Genomic DNA, 10068 nt, shown 5'->3' with positions numbered 1-10068 from the left:
TTCCAACACTTCACTCTTTGCACATAATCTGTTGGAGGTGTTGGTCATGGAAAGAATCTAATCACACAGTTTCATTTGGATGTAGATTTTCTCATTTTCAACACCACATTTCTTTCTCTTGCATTTCGTTCTGAATGGGTAGTTTATGTTGTTACATTTACCACACTTCCAGCTCCCATCAGGCATATCTCCTTCTGAAAAAAAATGCAAAATCATATATAATTTATCAGACATATCTCCTTCTGAAAACATTAGGTTTTACTGAACTATCCACAATAGGTACTCCATTAGGCACTTGATAAGGATTAGATGGAACAGTATAGTCTTTGAAGTAACATTTTCTGCTTCCAAAACCACATCAGCCCTATTTATCTTTGCCTTCTCAAGCTTGGGCAACATTGCAGAAGTTCCAGATGTTCATTTTTCTATGAATTTATGTTGTTTCAAGTGAAGTGTGTATATTACAAACAGAAGGGTATATTTGTCATTTTGTAACATCCAAAAATTTACAACCAATTTAAACTTTTCAAAAACAACCCATATTCATAAAGTTATTACAAAAAGGTTTTCAATTCATTTATTATCAGAGTATCCCAGAAACATCAACATAAAACTGAGGAGCGGTACGATCACGCCTTCACCTTGCCACGATCTCCTGAAGTACCTGAAACAATACACTGAAACTGTAAGCCCGAAAGCTTAGTGAGTTACCCCCAAAATACCAACCACAATACCATACACATATCATATCATATCATAAACAGAACAGCCATGCATATCGAGTCTACAGTGTGACTGGTCCGCCTGCACCAGGCCTTCAGTCCACCCGGTCCACTCTCTCTCCGAGTCTACAGTATGACTGGTCCGCCCGCACCGGGCCTTCAGTCCACCTGGTCCACTCTCTGAGTCTACAGTATGACTGGTCTGCCCGCACTGGGCCTTCAGTCTGTCTGGTCCACTCTCCGAGCCTCGGCACGTCTGGTCCGCCCTCTTAGGGCCTTCAGTCTATCCGAACCGCTCGCCGGGCCTTCGGCCTAACCGGTCCGCCCTGGGTATGTTGGCCTACAGCACAAAGCAGGACCCGCCTCAACCCATCCCCAGTCCAACAACCATGTGCACATAAAAATAATCATATAACAATCCTCAAACAGACAAACAGTCTAACAGATCACATAGCATATCAATATCCTAACCAGGATTCCGACCTAACCGGTCACTAGCATAACATTACCCTATATCCCGGGTACCAACCTTAACCAGGTCTCTAACACATACCATCCTAACTACCAGGATGCAAACATAGCAAAGCAATAACATAACAACAACTACCCGGATTTCCATCCGCTAAAGGGCCGGCCTTGGTGCCGTAGACCCTGTCGATGTAGTGAGGATAACTCACCTGCAACTGCCGACTGGAAGATAAGACCAAGCTGCCCCGACCACCGACACGATCTCCACCACTAGCCAAAACCAAATAACTGAACTCAATAAATACCAAAATACCCCTGGAAGTCAACTGGTCAACTCTTGGTCAAAGTCAAAGTCCTCAGTCAAAGTCAACCTTCCTGACTGACTCTACTCGCCGAGTCAACCCACTGACTCGTCGAGTCCCTATGCTCTGAAAACTCTTAGAACACGACTCAACTCGCCAAGTCACCCCAAGACTCGTCGAGTCCAACGATCAACGAGTCCCATCCTGCTCAACTCACCGAGTCGTCCCTCGACTCACCGATTCACGACTTAACCAGAAAAGGTTAGGGTTCCACGACCAGACTCGCCGAGTCCAAGAACAGACTCGCCGAGTCCAAGGCAATCTTCAACAGACTCGCCGAGTTGTTCTTCCAACTCGTCGAGTCCATGCACATATTCATACAACTCGTCGAGTGCACCCATGTGACTCGCCGAGTCTCTTCAGTTCTCATTCCAAACAGAGGCTTTTCAAGCCATGCAGGGACTCCAATCCATAGATCTACCCTTCTACAAGCTATCCCTCTCGTAAAGTGGCAAACTTTACGTGAACTCAAAGAGCTATGAGCCCAAAATGCTCTAGGGCTAGGCTTTTAGGACAAAGGGCTTCACCAACAACTCAAAGACAGGAACTTTATGATCTTCTGGACCATCTCAAGTCCAGATCTGAGGTAGCAACCTCAGATCCAACCTCTAAACCCGAAATAACTCTAGGAATGCCCCAAAACTCAAGCAACAAAGGATCTAGACTCAAAGGAGCTTAAGCAATAGATTATTACCTCAAATGAAAGCCTCCACTGAAGTAGACCTCGGATCTATACCACTCCCTTGCTGTAATCCCTTAGCCTTCAAGTTCCCTTTTCAAGGTTTTCTTTTCCCAAAGCTCCAATTTCACTATCAATGGAGTTCCACTCGATTTCTAGGGTTTGTAAGCTCTCAAGGGTGGTAAGGAGGCTGAAGAAAGGATGTTATGTTCTTTATATAGGGCACAACCCCCGGGATTAGGGTTTTCTCCTTTCAGTATCAACTCGTCGAGTCCCAGCTACCGACTCGGTGAGTTGGTCACTTAACCCGCGACCCAATCCCGCTCCGACTCGGCGAGTCGGAATACCTACTCGTCGAGTCCCCGCCTTAATTTACACTTTAGCCCTTCAACAATACTTCTGAATTTTCGGGATGTTACAACTCTCCCCCAATTAGATTAGGCTTCGTCCTCGAAGCCTACTGCTGCATACACTTCAGAACAAACCCTCGCACTGCAGACTCCAATTTCTCAATCAACTAAGGTTCTTCCAAACACTGCTATCAAACCCCTATAAAGTCCAACTCTTTCTCGCAGAGTCACGATAACTGCTTCAAGCCGGCCACCGGCTTCTTTCTCTGATTACAACCCTTATAGCCAATGATCACCCGATGATACTTTCATCACTCCAAATCACAACAATCATTAAACCCTTACCAAGCTAGATATCACCCTGAACCACCGGGTCCTGACCCGGTATCAACTGATATCCCTTCCCTCGCTTGCCACAACTTTATCGAAATTTACTGTTGGGACTTATCCCGCTTCCTTTCCGAATTCCACTATTTTCTTTCCGTGCTGACAGGATGACACATCCTTCAGCTCCTGCGCAACTCCCATGAGCTCTCCTCTGCAATCACATACACATGCTGACCTTGCTCTAACATCCTCGGGCTAGAAAAACCCGACACACTGACAATACCTCCAAACATCCCCAGGATGAATTACCGCTACATACATAATCTCCTGATCACAACCATACTGGAAATCCAAGGCTCCAACCTTGCATCCCTTCCGAACTCCTCTGGTTCTATACCACCGGAAATTCATCCGCAACCTCAACAGACACCCAATCCGGATATGCTTCCATACCACTGGTACAATTACAGTGCTCAACAACCATAATTGAAATACTCTCAATCATCCATTCTCACTACTGCCTTCACTTCCGCGAACCAACACTCCCTCCCGGGGTTACATACCTTTCCCTTTCCTCATCCAAGGAAATCTACTTGAGCACTTTGCCATAACAACAAGTGTCACGGTTCTCACACCCCACTCTACACTATCCCCTGTAGAGTAACCGCTATCCCATGCATCGCGCATGCTCTGAATCTGCTCGCAAGGACTCTCGGGTCCATGCACTGCCTTCCACTAACCTGATCAATACCCGGGGCCAGACCCACTGCTTGCTACCGCATAGCAGCATACTCAAATCACTTTCCGCATACAGATCTATCAACACTTACAGAGTCTTCAACATGACTGGACCGCCTTACCAGGCCTTCAACCAATCTGGACCACTCTCAGAACCTTCAGCATGTCTGGACCGCCCTCCAGGGCCTTCAGCCTGTCTGAACCGTTCTCCGAGCCTTCGGCCTGACTGGTACGCCCACCGGCCTTCAGTCTCCCCGGACCGCTCAAACTATCATACATCATTCTGAACTATTTCTCCTGGGAATCTCCCCCATACATACTGTTCTAGCCCTCTAGGGGTTCCGAACTCTAACTCTATTCCATATACTCAGATCCCGGCCTAATCCTAGGCCTCACAACAACCAATCACCCTTTCCGAAATCCTTGGTTTGTACTCCGCCCCATCGGTCTGTCACTTACTCATACCAGCCCATACTCTTGGCTGACTGAAACACTGTTGAATCCCAAACAGCTAATCAACCTCTAATGCCTGTCGATCCTCCTGAGAATTTTCCAATTCTCCCCACCTAGAGCACTGACTACCAACCATCGGTGACTCAACCGGCATAACTCAATCATCCCTACTCAATATACTCCTCTTATCCATGAACTGATTTCCTCTGAAACGAGCAACCTCCACAAAATCCTTTCCGGCATCGCACATCACGAACTCTAAGGGAGTTCGACTCTCCGCTGAACACTTCTCAAATCGCAATTGCTATACCAGACAACAGAACCATACAACCAAGTTCTGACCATCAATCCCTTGGATGCTAACCACTTACAACTCCTGACTACTATCACTTCCAACCAAACCAAGAAACACGCAGAACGGCGAATAAAATACAATACCACAAAATAACAAGATAACCAGACAACAACGAAACGAAAACATACCCGCAACCGCATCCGGCTCTACTCTGACCTCCTCTGCTGTAAGCTGATAAGCGCGTCCCGGAGCCCTCGGAGGCTCCGCTCCACCCTGAACCTTGCCAGTGATCCTCAAAGTGGCCGGTGCTGGAGCCTGCACCGGTCTGGCAACCAGCTATGGACATTTGGCCCTCATGTGTCCAACCTGATGGCACAGATAACAAATCCTCATATCCTGAACCGGGGCTGACTGACGGCAATTCCTCGCATAATGCCCCTCTCTCCCACACTTGCGGCACGCACCACCGGTCCTACAGACTCCGGTATGACCCTTCCCACACTTTTCACAAGTGTGGCTACCCTGACCTCCCAACCTGGAATCAACGGTCTTGGACCGTTTCGACGCCGGCTGCGACTGCACCGGGGCCTGCCTCTGCTCTCGCAACTGCAACTCGATCTCCAACTCACGCCGCCGAGCGGCCTCTTGCAACTCCAGCAAGGTCTCGCACCTCTGCGTAGACACAAACTGCCTGATATCCCTCTTGAGCATACTCAGATATCGGGACATCTGAGCCTGCTCCGAAGCAAACTCAGGGCAGAACATCGCCCTCTCAGTGAACATCCTGGTGATCTCCGTCACCGTCTCTGAATCCTGCTTCAGTTCTAGGAACTCCTGAGCCAACCTCTCTCTCTCAACCCGTGGAACGTAACGGGTACTGAACATTTCCCGGAACTGATCCCATGAAACCGCAGCCCGCTGCGCATCTAAATAAGATCCCGTAGTCAACCTCCACCAATCCTTCGCCCCGAGCCTCAAAAGGTTCAGAGCACATCTCACTCTCTGATCCGCATGGCATGAACACGTGAAGAAACAACCCTCCACGTCCGACAACCACCTCATAGCAACGATCGGATCCTGAACTCCATCAAAAGTAGGGGGCTTCGTATTATCGAAGTCCCGATACTGAAAACCCCGACTGGCTCCTCCACCAGTCGCTGCTACAGCCGTTGCAGCTGCCGCGACAGCCGTCTCTGCAAGAGCCGCATAGCGCTCATCAAAATACTCAACCATAGCGGTCTTGATCGACCCAAACATCTCCGGCATCTCCGCCCTGAACATAGCAGCAATCTCATCATGCAGGATCTCACGAATCCTGGCATCCAACTCATCCGTACTCATCTGACCGATGACCTCGGGTGGCACTGATCCACCCTGACCTCCCTCTCCTGATCCCGATCCTGACCCGGATCCACCCCCGGCATGCCTCGTAACCGCCATACTGAAAATACCCCACAAGGAAATCAGACGCTTCCCCAACAACCCAGGAACCAACTCCCAACCCGACCCTAGGGGTTGTGACTTCCTTGATACACGTATGGGTCCTGTGCTTTCAGTAGTACGGGCCCATACTACCTTCCACACCTACCCATATTTGTCTCAAGTATCATCACAACGCCCTAACGATACACATAAACATGGCAACACTCAATCCTCACCTCTAGAGGAACTGCTAACTACCTCACATAGCAGGGAACCCTAGGCTAGCGGGCATCATATAATCAGGCAATTCTATCATGCAATTCCTGAAGATCCCTAGCCTAGTACTAGCATGTTGTTCTAACATATCACATAATCAAATAACTTGTATGGTATTTTGGGGTCACTTACTGGCTCCGGCTGATCGTACCTCCGCGTCCTCCTTTACTCATTTTTGAAAACCATTTTAAATTCTCTTTTGAAAACTCTCCTTGATTTGAGACTGGATTCACACGAATGTTCCTCCAATTCACTCAAACCAAGGCTCTGATACCAACTTGTAACATCCAAAAATTTACAACCAATTTAAACTTTTCAAAAACAACCCATATTCATAAAGTTATTACAAAAAGGTTTTCAATTCATTTATTATCAGAGTATCCCAGAAACATCAACATAAAACTGAGGAACGGTACGATCACGCCTTCACCTTGCTACGATCTCCTGAAGTACCTGAAACAATACACTGAAACTGTAAGCCCGAAAGCTTAGTGAGTTACCCCCAAAATACCAACCACAATACCATACACATATCATATCATATCATAAACAAAACAGCCATGCATATCGAGTCTACAGTGTGACTGGTCCGCCTGCACCAGGCCTTCAGTCCACCTGATCCACTCTCTCTCCGAGTCTACAGTATGACTGGTCCGTCCGCACCGGGCCTTCAGTCCACCTGGTCCACTCTCTGAGTCTACAGTATGACTGGCCCGCCCGCACCGGGCCTTCAGTCTGTCTGGTCCACTCTCCGAGCCTCGGCACGTCTGGTCCGCCCTCTTAGGGCCTTCAGTCTATCCGGACCGCTCGCCGGGCCTTCGGCCTAACCGGTCCGCCCTAGGTATGTTGGCCTACAGCACAAAGCAGGACCCGCCTCAACCCATCCCCATTCCAACAACCATGTGCACATAAAAATAATCATATAACAATCCTCAAACAGACAAACAGTCTAACAGATCACATAGCATATCAATATCCTAACCAGGATTCCGACCTAACCGGTCACTAGCATAACATTACCCTATTTCCCAGGTACCGACCTTAACCAGGTCTCTAACACATACCATCCTAACTACCAGGATGCAAACATAGCAAAGCAATAACATAACAACAACTACCCGGATTTCCATCCGCTAAAGGGCCGGCCTTGGTGCCGTAGACCCTGTCGATGTAGTGAGGATAACTCACCTGCAACTGCCGACTGGAAGATAAGACCAAGCTGCCCCGACCACCGACACGATCTCCACCACTAGCCAAAACCAAATAACTGAACTCAATAAATACCAAAATACCCCTGGAAGTCAACTGGTCAACTCTTGGTCAAAGTCAAAGTCCTCAGTCAAAGTCAACCTTCCTGACTGACTCTACTCGCCGAGTCAACCCACTGACTCGTCGAGTCCCTATGCTCTGAAAACTCTTAGAACACGACTCAACTCGCCAAGTCACCCCAAGACTCGTCGAGTCCAACGATCAACGAGTCCCATCCTGCTCAACTCACCGAGTCGTCCCTCGACTCACCGATTCACGACTTAACCAGAAAAGGTTAGGGTTCCACGACCAGACTCGCCGAGTCCAAGAACAGACTCGCCGAGTCCAAGGCAATCTTCAACAGACTCGCCGAGTTGTTCTTCCAACTCGTCGAGTCCATGCACATATTCATACAACTCGTCGAGTGCACCCATGTGACTCGCCGAGTCTCTTCAGTTCTCATTCCAAACAGAGGCTTTTCAAGCCATGCAGGGACTCCAATCCATAGATCTACCCTTCTACAAGCTATCCCTCTCGTAAAGTGGCAAACTTTACGTGAACTCAAAGAGCTATGAGCCCAAAATGCTCTAGGGCTAGGCTTTTAGGACAAAGGGCTTCACCAACAACTCAAAGACAGGAACTTTATGATCTTCTGGACCATCTCAAGTCCAGATCTGAGGTAGCAACCTCAGATCCAACCTCCAAACCCGAAATAACTCTAGGAATGCCCCAAAACTCAAGCAACAAAGGATCTAGACTCAAAGGAGCTTAAGCAATAGATTATTACCTCAAATGAAAGCCTCCACTGAAGTAGACCTCGGATCTATACCACTCCCTTGCTGTAATCCCTTAGCCTTCAAGTTCCCTTTTCAAGGTTTTCTTTTCCCAAAGCTCCAATTTCACTATCAATGGAGTTCCACTCGATTTCTAGGGTTTGTAAGCTCTCAAGGGTGGTAAGGAGGCTGAAGAAAGGATGTTATGTTCTTTATATAGGGCACAACCCCCGGGATTAGGGTTTTCTCCTTTCAGTATCAACTCGTCGAGTCCCAGCTACCGACTCGGCGAGTTGGTCACTTAACTCGCGACCCAATCCCGCTCCGACTCGGCGAGTCGGAATACCTACTCATCAAGTCCCCGCCTTAATTTACACTTTAGCCCTTCAACAATACTTCTGAATTTTCGGGATGTTACACATTTATATAATGTAGAACATAAGCTACAATAACATACCTTTAACAGCTCAATATAATAAATATACAAACACCTGTTGCAGGTATTAAGTAGACACCCCAAGGTTACAAATGCAATAATAATGGAATGTGTGATATGCTATAATAATGGGAAAAGAATGCATACCCCAAACGCTCAGCACAATATTTTGATATTATGTGCTCCACTATCAAGAAACGCCTAAAATTTAATAACCAAGACCTAAATTACTACTCATTTAACATCTTTGGTGTGGAATTCTATACATATGTTCCAAAAAGTTAAAGAACAGAATAATCAAATTATAAAAAAAATCATATAGCCATTGCTTGGTATTTGGTGTCAACATAATATTTTATAATCATTACCTTCATTGGAATGCCATTAATTTCCATGTCAACATATAACATAACCTGAAAAAGTAATTCAATTAATTGTAAACTTACTATGAATAAGATTTAATTGTATAAAATGCATAACATACCACTCTTGCAAAAGCTTTCGGGTTGTGCTCTAGTGCAGCAGCCCAATTCTCATCAATACCTTTCTATAAAATAAGTCAGAATGAGTTTATATGATAACAATGCATACTTTCAAAATGATGAAATTCAATAGCCATTCTCAAGTTACATGAAATCATTAAATTCTATGAGAGTAAGTAATATATTCAACCACATTCATGTACAAAATTCAAGGATTTAAGTTAAGTTCATATTAACTGATGAACCACGTGAAATCAATACGAAGAATAGCAGTAGAAGAGAAGCAAAATATAAATTGGATACTAAAAGTCACTGCTCAGTGGTAAATTGTTAACAGTGAAAAACGAGAGTCATGTAATTGAAGAAGATGAAGTATAAGAGGAGAGGGGTTTGAAATAGTATGCTAATCGTACCTAGTATTGAGGAATCAAAACAAGAGTCGAAGCGGTTTTTTGATGAATCAGTGATTTTTGGAATCGTCGACGGAATTCCTGCCAATCACCGAATCGGCGATCCAATCGCCAAATCGGTGATCCAATCACAAAATAAATCATCAATTCGCTGAACCCAATCGTGAATCGGAGCAACCCAAGTCGATGCAAACACATTCCCATCACACACTAATTGATCGATTGGATCGTGACGACGCTGTAACAGAGAGCGTTTCGGCCGACGTTGGGATCAATTTTGTACTACGTTTGGGTACGGAACGTTCAGAATGTGGTTCATGGCCTATTAAGCGACTCATGTGGCTATGGTTTTGGAACTGCAGTGAAGGGTAACACGGCTGGAGTCACGATGATGTTTGAGGGGGGAAGTATCGACAAAACACGCTTAGGGCTTAGGGTAAAGAGGGAAACAAAAGTGATGGAGAAAAGGAAGGCGGGCTTTTCTAATTTTTAGGATTTCCATTTCCCGCTCATAGTTAGTAAATAGGAGGTGCGTCTTTAGGTGAAAAAAATTATAAAATGACATCTAATCCTAGGACACGCAAAAATGTGTGCCCTAAATCCTTTAAATTTTAACAGAGATGACAT

At 46.1% G+C, this 10068-nt stretch overlaps 1 long non-coding RNA gene across 1 annotated transcript; it reads right to left on the bottom strand.

The window, feature by feature from the left end:
• Positions 1-596: 596 nt before the first annotated feature.
• LOC145157210 (uncharacterized) lies at positions 597-9087 on the bottom strand. The gene is made up of 3 exons (XR_013737171.1): positions 9034-9087; positions 8918-8962; positions 597-664 (listed from the first exon to the last, which is right to left on the bottom strand). It is a non-coding gene; the product is annotated as an uncharacterized LOC145157210 (long non-coding RNA).
• Between the last annotated feature and the right edge of the window lie 981 nt (positions 9088-10068).

The sequence above is a fragment of the Lactuca virosa genome, chromosome 2 (genome assembly GCF_052849685.1).
Source record: "Lactuca virosa cultivar CGN04683 chromosome 2, Lactuca_virosa_CGN04683_v6, whole genome shotgun sequence".
Lineage (NCBI taxonomy): Eukaryota > Viridiplantae > Streptophyta > Magnoliopsida > Asterales > Asteraceae > Lactuca > Lactuca virosa.
The sequence above is the reverse complement of the archived record's forward strand: the minus strand, read 5'-3'. Positions and strand labels throughout refer to the sequence as shown.